The following is an 11,232-nucleotide window of genomic DNA, read 5'->3' as shown; positions in this document are numbered from 1 at the left end:
TCCCTAGGCTCGATCCGGGTCGAGTTTGTTCATGGTCTCACGACCCAGCTGTGCCAGAAGATCCTGTACCGTAAACTGGGCATACGGTACAGACGGGATCGGATCAGCTTCAGGATCGGCCGGTGCGGGAGCCGCTGGTTCGGCTGGTGGTGGTGGAGGCGGTGCCGGCTGCGGTACAACGACCGGTTGGGAAACCGTCCGTTGTGTTCCCGAGGACTCCGGGATGGCTGATCCGGTCGCCGAGGTAGACGGGCCGTACCGTCAGAATCGACCAGCTGTCGGTAGTGAAACCCCTTAGCCCGAGGAGTCATATCAACAGAATCTACAAAATTTAAAAAAATTTGTTACTAATTTTTCAAATATTTATTTAAATTTACAAAATCCGAGCCTATCTAAATTCTGAAACCTAAATCTAAATTCCGAACCTAAATCTAAATTCCAAACCTAAATCTAAAAGAATATGTAATAAAATTATTTTAAAACAAAAAACTTACAAGTATTTGGCTAGGAAGAGGTTTAGGAGATTAGGGAGGTAGAGAGAGAGAAAGTTTATTAGAGAGAGAAGGGAGAAGAGAGGAATGAGCGACGAAATGAGGAAAACTCGCGTCCCTTATATAGATTTTGTGATTGTCGTAAAATCGTCGTAACTTTACTGCGATTTTACGATGATTTGGTTGTATTTCAGTCGGTCCACTGCATGACATGACACGTGTCATGATAAGAGCGTTTGACCGTTACGGCGGTTTTACGACGATTGTACCATAAACCGTCGTAAACCCGTCGTAACGGCTAAACATTTATAACCTTGTACATCGGATCAAGAGCCTATCCGGTGCAAACGTTATGACGGTTCCACGACGGTTTCAGAGAACTTAGTCGTAAAACCGTCGTAAAGTTACGATTATATTACGACGGTTTACGATGTTTTTAAAAAAAGTAATTAAACCCTAAATCTTAAAAAAGGGATATTGCATAAAGAACAATGCGAAGGTTATTGTATCCTAACATATAACAAAAGGTTTACAACTTTGCATGTCTGATGAATTTATGACATGAGATAGTAAATATTGAAATTCCGTAATCTAATGTACAACCTTTTACTCATGCATTTACGAAAACATGCAAGAACATGTAAATATGTATGTTTTTTTCAAATTTTTAATTTTGCTCAGATTGATAGCATTTCATATAAAATAAGATAACCAATCAAAAACATTTGTAAAATACCTTACAACCAATAAGATATAAAAGATTCAAATTCTTGGATTTCAACATTACGACGATTTTACGACGAAATAGTGTAATCATCGTAAAACCGTCGTAACTTTATGACGATATTACGATGGTTCGTCGTAAAGACGTCGTAATGTTGAAACCCTATTCATTCAGGGCTTAAAACCTAGACTTAGGGTTTAGGGTTTAGAAAAACCGTCGTATAACCGTCGTAAAATCGATCTTTAGGGTTTTTAAAAAATTCAAACAAACAAAGTTACAAATTACATAATAACAAACATTCACTAAATACAATGCATGAAACTCAATCAGATTCATCTTCCTCTATTACTTCATCACCATCACCGTCTTCTTCCGCCAAATCGTCATCATCGGTTTCAGCAAACTCATCATCACCTTCTTCTTCTGTATCATCGGGAAGATCTTCAACTTGCCTGTTCCGAGGGTCTATTAAGAAAATCTCCTCATCAACATCTGGTTCAGACAGATCTACGCAAGTGTCCTGTTGAAGTGGAACATCCTCAACCCCTACAATCTTGCCCCTCGGAGCCACTTTAACTACAGCTAACCATGAAATTCCTGTTGATCGAACTCGAGGGTATGGCAGAAACGTTACCTGTTCTGCTTGAGAAGCTCATATAAATGGCTCAAACCTGTTGTACCGTCGTGATTTGTTCACGTCAACAACTCCAAACTTGTTTAGACGTACCCCTCTTCCAACAGTTGGATCAAACCAATCACATTTGAAGAGAACAGTTTTCATCCTTAACAATCCAGGATACTCTACTTTAATTATTTCTTGAGGAACTCCATAAAAATCTATTTCACCCCTCACACAAACTCCATAGTTAGTTGTCGCCCGCTTTGCACCGTGACGGTATGTGTGAAAAACACAGCCCCGAGTGAAATACATGGAGGCTGTAGTTATTTTTGCCATCAGACCTAGTAGTAACTCATGGAACCATGTTGGAAATTCATCCAGATCATTAGGGTCCACCTAATAAGAAAAAAATTCCACTTTAATTTCTTGATTTGGATATATAGCAAATTAAAGTAGTCTTTTAATTAAAATTTTATACGTACTTGTCCTTTTAACCACTGGGCATAGTGTTGATCTTTACGATCATTGATTTCAGTTTCAGAAACCCCAGATCTGCATTCTTTAACCCCATCAACAAATGTGCTGAGAAAAACAACAAATAGTTATTAATACTGACAACTCATATAAAGATATTATTAATTAAAAAGTACCTTTCATACGATGACAACTCTTCACAATTTAACAGGATATACATATGTGCACTGTGATAATCTTTTTCATTGGACCACCAAACTTCTTTTAGTTTTCCACTAAGACGTCCGATCGGAGAGAATATGTCATGTACACCTTCAACGGCATATGTATGGCCAACTCCTCCATCATCATATCGACGAGTAGCTCTTTTGCGTGTTCGTACTTTCGGTGCAAAATAGTATGAAGTGAAGTGTGAAGTCTCTTGCGTCAAACTTCCCGCCACAATAGAGCCTTCCACTTTAGCTAGGTTTTTAGCTTTACCTTTAAGATGCTTCATGAAACGCTCGAACGGATACATCCACCTGTACTGAACGGGTCCACCGAGCTCTGCTTCGTGTGGGAGATGAACAGGAAGATGTTCCATAACATCAAAAAATGATGGTGGGAAGATCTTTTCCAAATTGCACAACAAGATTGGAATATTCAATGCCAGTTGTGATATTACATCAACTGATAATGTTCGTGTACTAAGATCCCGAAAAAAAGCACCAATGCCTCCAATAGCTTCATGGACATTTTTGGGCAAAAGTTCAGCAAATGCAAATGGAAATCTCGTTGCATAAACACATGGCAGTCATGGCTTTTCATCCCAGCAAACTTTACCCCCTTCACAACAGATTTGGAAAGATTAGAGACATACCCATCAGGAAATTTAACGTCAGAAGAAACACATCTGAACAATGCTGACTTTTGATCTGCACACAACTGAAATACAGGAACTGGTGCTTTCCCATTTCTCAGTAGATGCAACTCACTTCTGTTGCATAAATCAGGCAAGTCCAATCTTGACTTACCATTGTCTTTTGTTCTTCCCGCTACGTTCATAACTGTATGCATGATGTTATCAAAAATTTTTTTTTCAATGTGCATGACATCAAGATTGTGTCTGAGCAGATGATCTTTCCAATAAGGTAGTTGCCAAAAGATACTTTTCTTGTGCCAATTATGATGAACTCCATACCCTTCAGGCATATTTGCAGGAGTGTGCCAGTTTCCCCCACGCGTTACTGTTTCCTCTGCCCTCCAATGATCGATTTGTGCCTGTATATCAGCTCCTGTTAAATTAACGGGTGGAGGGACATGTACACTTTTGTTCTTCATAAATAACCTCTTGTTCCTCCGATATGGATGGTTATCCGGTAAAAACCTCCGGTGAAAATCAAACCAACAAGTTTTTCTACCATGTTTTAGCTGAAACGCATCAGTTCGATGAAGACAATAAGGACAAGATAGCCTCCCATGTGTAGTCCATCCTGATAGCATACCATAAGCGGGGAAATCGCTTATTGTCCACATAAGCACAGCCCGCATAGTAAATTTTTTCCTCGTAGAACAGTCATATGTACGAACGCCAGTATACCATAACTGATTCAACTCATGTATGAGTGGCTGCAGAAATACATCGAGAGCTCGCTTCGGATGATTTGGACCTGGAACCAAAATACTTAAGAAAAAAAATTCTCTTTGCATGCACAAATCTGGAGGACGGTTATAAGGAGTTAGGATTACTGGCCATAATGAATATTGTCTAGCAGACATACCAAATGGACTTAGCAAAATCTGGGTATACCATATTGAAGTGTTTCCATGCCTTTGCATCTGATGGATGAACAACTTCTCCATCTACTTGTGTATGTTCTGCATGCCATCTCATTGATGCAGCTGTCCTTTCAGATTGATAAAGTCGTTTTAACCTATCAGTTATAGGGAGATACCACATACGTTGGTACGGTATCCTTTTACGCCCACCAGTTTGCGGCCTGTATCTTGGTTTTTGGCAAAATCGACATTCTTCCAGCTGATTATCATCTTTCCAAAAAATCATACAGTTGTCAACACATACATCTATCATCTCAGAAGGTAGACCAAGACTAAAAATCAACTTCTGAATTTCATAGTATGTTCCCGCTGCCAAGTTATCCTCCGGTAGATACTCCTTCAGAAGATTAGCCCAATCATCCATGCAAACCTCAGCCAGGTTATGATCTGTTTTAATTGACATCATCCTAGCTGCCAACGATAATTTAGACAAGCCTTCTCTACATCCTTCGTAGATTGGCTGATTAGCATTGTCTAACAAATCATAAAATCGTTTGGCATCTACATTAGGTTCCTCAATAGCATTACCAGTATGCGTTTCATGAAATGCATCAGTCACCATTTCGTGCATCCTATCATGATCTACACTTTGATCATATTGATACTGATTAGGCTGATGACCATAATTCGATTCATCAATATCAACATGACTTTGATAATTACTACTACTACCAACATTCCCATGAGTATTACTGCCATATCCTTCTCCATGTAGATACCAAACAAAATATTGCGGCATAAACCCTCTATTTAATAAATGCGTCCACACGGTTTTGGTTAGTGTATACCTCGTATTCTTGCATTTCAAACAAGGACAAAACATCTTCCCACTATCTTTCGTTCTCTCCATATTTGTAGCCTGAAACATAAATATTTCTAACCCGTTCTTGAACTCTTCTGTCAACGCCCCATCTGAATCTTTACGCATATACATCCAAATTCTTAGCTCGTATATAGACATCTTGAAAATAAACTCAAAATACTATCTCTTTTTATTGATTAGACAATTGTGTCACGTCTAGCCACGTGAATGGAGTAAATTAACCTTATAATATTATTACTTCTTTTTTTCAAAGTAATATAACTCTTAATTCGGGTTTGCAGCAATGGACAACCCAATATATAAGGATTTACAACACTATACTAAAATTTAAGAGACCTACAATGGGTCTCAAAGATGAAGATGCTCTTATGTTTGAATGATGATGTGTTGTGATTGAAAGAAGGAATGAAAATCTATTTATAGGAAAATTTCGGGCTTTACAACGCTTTAACGACGACATTTTACGACGAATTTACATTCAAAAATAATATTACGACGAGTTTACAACGATTATGCGATAAAATCTTTACCCTGCAATTGTTAGGTAAACATGTTTTAAATGTTTTCCACCTAACTTCTTTTTCGACGTAAAATCGTCGTAATATGTACATCGAAATGCAGTCGTCGTATATTCGTCGTAATTTTACATCGAATTTACGAATATTTTACATTTACTAGCAAATCTCTCGTTATCGATGTATAATCGTCGTAATTCATCGTAAATTGTACGTCGAGTTTACGACGATTTTTTTATACAACGGTGTTACGACGGTTTTAAAATTAGACGTAAGATCGTCGTAAAATCGTTGCAAACTTGCGACGATTTGAAAACCGTCGTAATGGACCGTTGGAAAACGATTGTTTTCTTGTAGTGATTCTCACCCATATCTCTTTGATCATTAGTTTCACCATTCTCTGGTTAAGCCATCTCTTCATTAAGATTCTGTTGCTCGATGTGTTCCTGAAGATCATGAATTTGAGGTAACAGAGCTTGAGGGATACAAAATGGATATGGATCTGGGTGGTGAAGATGGAAGTTATAGGATCTTTCATCATGGGTAAGAGCTCCACAAGTGGAACAGAATCGCCTGAGCTTCTCATAAGTAAATCTTATAAGAGTAGGTGCTTCATGGTCTTCGAAGTGAATATAGCGAACAAATATGAGTCTACCATAAGCATCCATCTTCACTCAAATACAGACTTCCCCTTCTTAGTCTCTATTAGGCTGCTGCTGCTTAGTCTCTATTAGGCTGCTGGATGAAGACTTCTTCCACATGGCCTAGAGCTTTTCCCATCTCTATGATAGCTTGATCCTCCTTAGAATCATAAGGTATGTTCTTAATCTTGACCCAAAGTTTAATTATGCGAAGATAATCCAGGAAGTGGCGATGAGTCCATCTATCCGCTACAACCATTCAGTCTCTATAATTCCAGGGTCTGTTGTCGAGAACGGTAAGGAATTAATGCTACTGCTTGAAAAATAATTGAGCGGAGTTGTCTTCGTTGATACGGCTGGTGATACGTCCTTCCAATCTCCAAGCTTTGGGCATCATAAGTTGAATTCCAGCTGGGTTCTGATGCTCTGGATTCAATCCTTTGACGACGAGACTGAGACGGTGATCGTCATCCCGTTTCTTTTTGACTTCAGATGAGAGCTTCATGGGTTCTCTATCCTTTCCCAAAGATAAGTTTTGAAAATCTAGCCACAAATCCTTCTCCATCATAGAGAAACAATAGTGTCTGATAAGTCGGAAAAGATAATCCACTTGTGGTGGAAGGTAGATTGCCGACAAAGAAAGTCAGTGCAGAAAGATGTAGAAGATTAGCGAGAATCGCCTTTTTTGCCCTAGGAGATAAGGGAGAGAGAAACAAAAAAACTCAAAAGTTTTTAGACAAACCCAAAAATATTTATCTCCAGTTCTATGTATTTTATATAATTGTTTAATGTAAATTGAGATTTGGTTGATGATGTTTTATTGTCTTCAGCTTGCTTGAAATTCTTAAAGTTTTTTGTAAATGCAAATTGCGATCGACTATAACAAAATGATGTTTGTTTCCAGTTACTATGATATCAGTTCTATGTTTTACATCATAACATTTTATAAACAAATTATGGACTACAAGGGCTGACCCTGATCTAAAGCTGGTGAATTTAGGGCTTTAGATGTCAATAGATATAAACATTTATAAGGGCAATTAATTTTAAAATTTGGTAGTAGGTTAGTGGTTTTGGCTCTTTTTCTCAGTGTACAGTGTCAAGTTCGAATATGACATTGCATGTTTTGTCTCTTTTTTTTCTTTAATAGGCTCATAAATTTTTTTTTTTAGCTTTAGGCAAATAATTAAGTTGGACCGGCCCTGCACTGATGAAACTATGGCTCTGTTTCTACATATAAGTCTAAAAGTTCAAAGAGATTTTGATTTAATATTTAGACGAAATCAGGAGACTGTAAAAAGAAAATGTAGTGAAAATTTTAGCAGATGGAGTACTTATAAGCAGTGTCGGCTCTAAGGGTGTGCCATATGTACATTTGCACCTCATCCATTGTTGTTTTTTTCAATTTTTGTTAACTAATTAGGATCGTTTTTTTTAAATAGATTGAAATTAGAGATAATATTTGCAAACTTATAAATATATGATAAAAACTGTTTAAAATTAATGGGCATATGGCATGCATGTGATTATATTAGAACTCCAACGAGACACGAATTACAGTGAATTAAATTCTTAAAATGCTTCTTGTAGACCGAATACATTATCCATATTTTAGTGGATGTGTTGGAGTTCTAGGTGGAATACACATTTATGCCATAGAAAAACCAGAGTTTTAAGGATTGTACTAAAGTCGACATGATAATATATCACTGAACATATGTAATTCACATATATTTGGAATAAATTTATCACTGAACATATGTAATTCACATATATTTGTAATAAAACCGTGAGATTATGGTATGATATAGCCGTTCTGGTCATGGCAAAAAAAATGATTATGAGTTTCCTATGTCTTCTTTTGACTAGCATTACATCGTTAATTTTGGCTATAAAAAATACAAGTATTTTTGGCTCCTTATAGATCATGACATAATAGAGATGTGAGGTACCATATGCTAGAGTTCAACTTTGGTCTTCTTCCTCTTAGGAATAAAGAAAAATTCTTCAATTGACATCATGCTTCTTCTTTAAATTCTGTGATTAAAATAACTTTTAAAGTTTGAAAGAATAAATGGAAGATTTTTCTATTTTTCTAAGATACAAAAAGATTACATAATTTATTAAAATTTCAATTTTTTAAGATGTAAATTTTTTAAAAGTAATAATAGAGACAAAAATAAATAACACATATTGAACGTTTGATTTAGGTAATATGGAAGTAACAACTTGAGAAGAAGAAGAATATATGCAGGGCCAGATCTGGGCCAAACCTATTGAAACATTTGTCGTGGCCCCCAAATTTTTCAGCATAGTCCAGCTAAAATTGTTGAAATCAGGTATTCTTGTTGATTGACATTTCAATCGCTGCCTCTGATGCTGCTCTTGCATCTCTAATTTGGTACAGCGATATCATGTTCATCATCGATTATCATGTTATGCATTATTGTGCACACTCTCATTATATCATGCAAAACCTCATTTTTTCTAATAATGCGATGATCCTGCTAGCAAACTTGGATTATAAAACTCCAAATACACATTAAACATATTTCCAACATGTTTCTTGTTTAGAGCAATTTTTCTATCTCAATGTATAACCTCATGACTAGGAATAGAGCCTCGATGACTTAAGTGGTCATCTTCTTGAGTGAGATAATTAATGAATAAGGTAGATATTGTTAACAGACAAATTAACTGCAATTTATTATTCTCTACCCACTGCAACATTATCAGCCTCCAATATCAAAAGAAAATGGACCTCCAATATTAAATCTTTTTTTTTTTAACTAACTGGTATTGTTGGGATATTTTTCTAAAATCTACATGTGTATATTTATATATAAAATTTAAGATGATAAATAAATTTAAGATGATAAAAATTTCTTATAAATTAGTCTACTCCATTCATCAAATTTCACCCTTCATGAACTGTTGGACTAAAATCTTATTCATGCTATCTACCTTATCCAACTATCATATACGGATATCTTGAGATTTTGATCTACACCATTCAATCTCATCCATTATCTACCAATGAATTAAAACCTTATCCAAAATAAATTTATTATATAAAAATATTTTGAGTTTTTTTATCTACACCAACCATTCATAAGGATATCTTGAGTTTTTGTACCTACATCATTTATTAAAAATTATATCTATACATTATTTTGTATAAATAATAGGTTTGAAGTAATGAAAAAAAATCATACACTTAAACCAACTACTTCTTTTCCTTTAAAAAATGAAGAAAAATAGAGGCTCATCAATCAATCAAAAAGAAAATGAGTTGTTATGTAATATTTATTTAAAAATATCATAAGTTTTATTGATAGAAATAATCAGTCTCTGTGGCGAGTATGAGATAAAAGAGTAATAAGTTCAATGAAAAAAATGAAAGGTGTGAAGAATTTAGAAGCAAATCTATAGATGTTTGTGTTTGTTTGTTTCTTTTTGGTCGATACTTATATTTATATAATATATAATATATATATATATATATATATTATGATGGAGAATTTTGTTACTTATCTATAATAACTAGTTAGTCTCCAATTAACGATTTTTGAATTTTAGTTGTTTATTATTATATTAGGTATATTCTATATATTTTATATATTATCCTGAAGAAAATTAATATTCTATTCATATAATTCATAATAAAAACATTAAATAATGGATCCAGTGGTTTAGCCGATTTGACAAAAAATTAGATTTCGATATTCTTTTAGGGATAAAGATAGTCAGAAAAATTCCATCAAAATTTTTTTGATAAATTGTTGGAATCGAGCCTGCCGACAAACTGATGAATTTCGGACGAATAATATGTCGGTAATTTTTAACAACTTAATTTTTGTTAGTAATTTCCAAAGATTTTCATTTTTTTAGAAACTTCCGACAATTTACTAACAAGTTATCTGACGCATTTTGACTATCCATATTTGTTGGAATATTGTGACGAGTTTCCAACAATATTAATTTTTGTTAAATTATTATAAATTTTTTGTTGGAAAATTTTCGACGACTAATATCATTGAAATTATTTATTGGAAGTTTTAATGTTTTCTTGTAGTGAAAAAATCTCTACAATGTAGGATGAACATTATGTATGTTGCTAGAAATTTTGAAGAGTTGCATAATCCAAGTTGTGAATATGCATCTAAGTGGTGCTTCCGAGTTTGACATTGTAAGTACATTTATTTGTGGGTTTCTTGCAGATTTGACTTAAGAATTGATATCAAAAACCAAAATAATTCATTTTTTTCCTTCTTTCATAAAATTACTACTTTCTCTCTAATCTATCCTTCACACACACATATATTAACCAAAATGCCATTATTCATTTAATATTTTGATTTTTTTATAAATATAACACAAAGACCAAACAAATCCCTAACATTTCCTTAATTACGAGAATTTCATCTTCTTTAGTATCTCCAACCACCATTATCAACCAGTTTGAAGCTTTAAATGCTTCTCAACCGATTTTTAAAAATGTAATAACTAAATAATATAGTTCATAACCTTATAATCTTCCATATTCTCTCCAATTTTATCTCCAAAACTCCTCAATTCATGTTTTCATCATTTACAATTTCATGGGTGATGCATTTCGGTGATTCTTGCATAACCATGATCAAGATTGTTTCTTTTCGGCGAAATTCAGAGTTCTGGGTGCTTAAGAGACCAAAACGATCTCAAAACCGATAAAGGTAATGACACACTTCATTTCGGTAATTTTTATATCTGTATCGCGAAAGTAGACTTCATGGTGAAGTCTACTATTAACAGGTCTACTAGTCAATGCAGAGGTTGATTTTGCAATTGAACCTTTTAGAATTTCTAATGAGTAGACTTCACATGAAGTTTACTCATTATCTTTTGAAAAAAAAAAATCCAGTGGACTTCTTTTAACATCATATCGGAAAAGTCTATATAAAATATAGGTTATTTTTGTAATTGACCGAACTTGGCTTTTATAAAGTAGCTATCAAATGAAGTCTTCTATTAAGTCAGTTTTGTATTTGACCAAAATTTTGACTTTTTATGGAGGTTTGCGCTTGACAAAATAGTCAAACTTTTAAATTTTTCTTTTAAGAGTATACTTCCCAAAAATGAAGTATA

This window comes from Eutrema salsugineum, unplaced genomic scaffold (genome assembly GCF_000478725.1).
Source record: "Eutrema salsugineum unplaced genomic scaffold, Eutsalg1_0 scaffold_3, whole genome shotgun sequence".
Taxonomy (NCBI): domain Eukaryota; kingdom Viridiplantae; phylum Streptophyta; class Magnoliopsida; order Brassicales; family Brassicaceae; genus Eutrema; species Eutrema salsugineum.
This window is presented reverse-complemented; position numbering follows the sequence as displayed.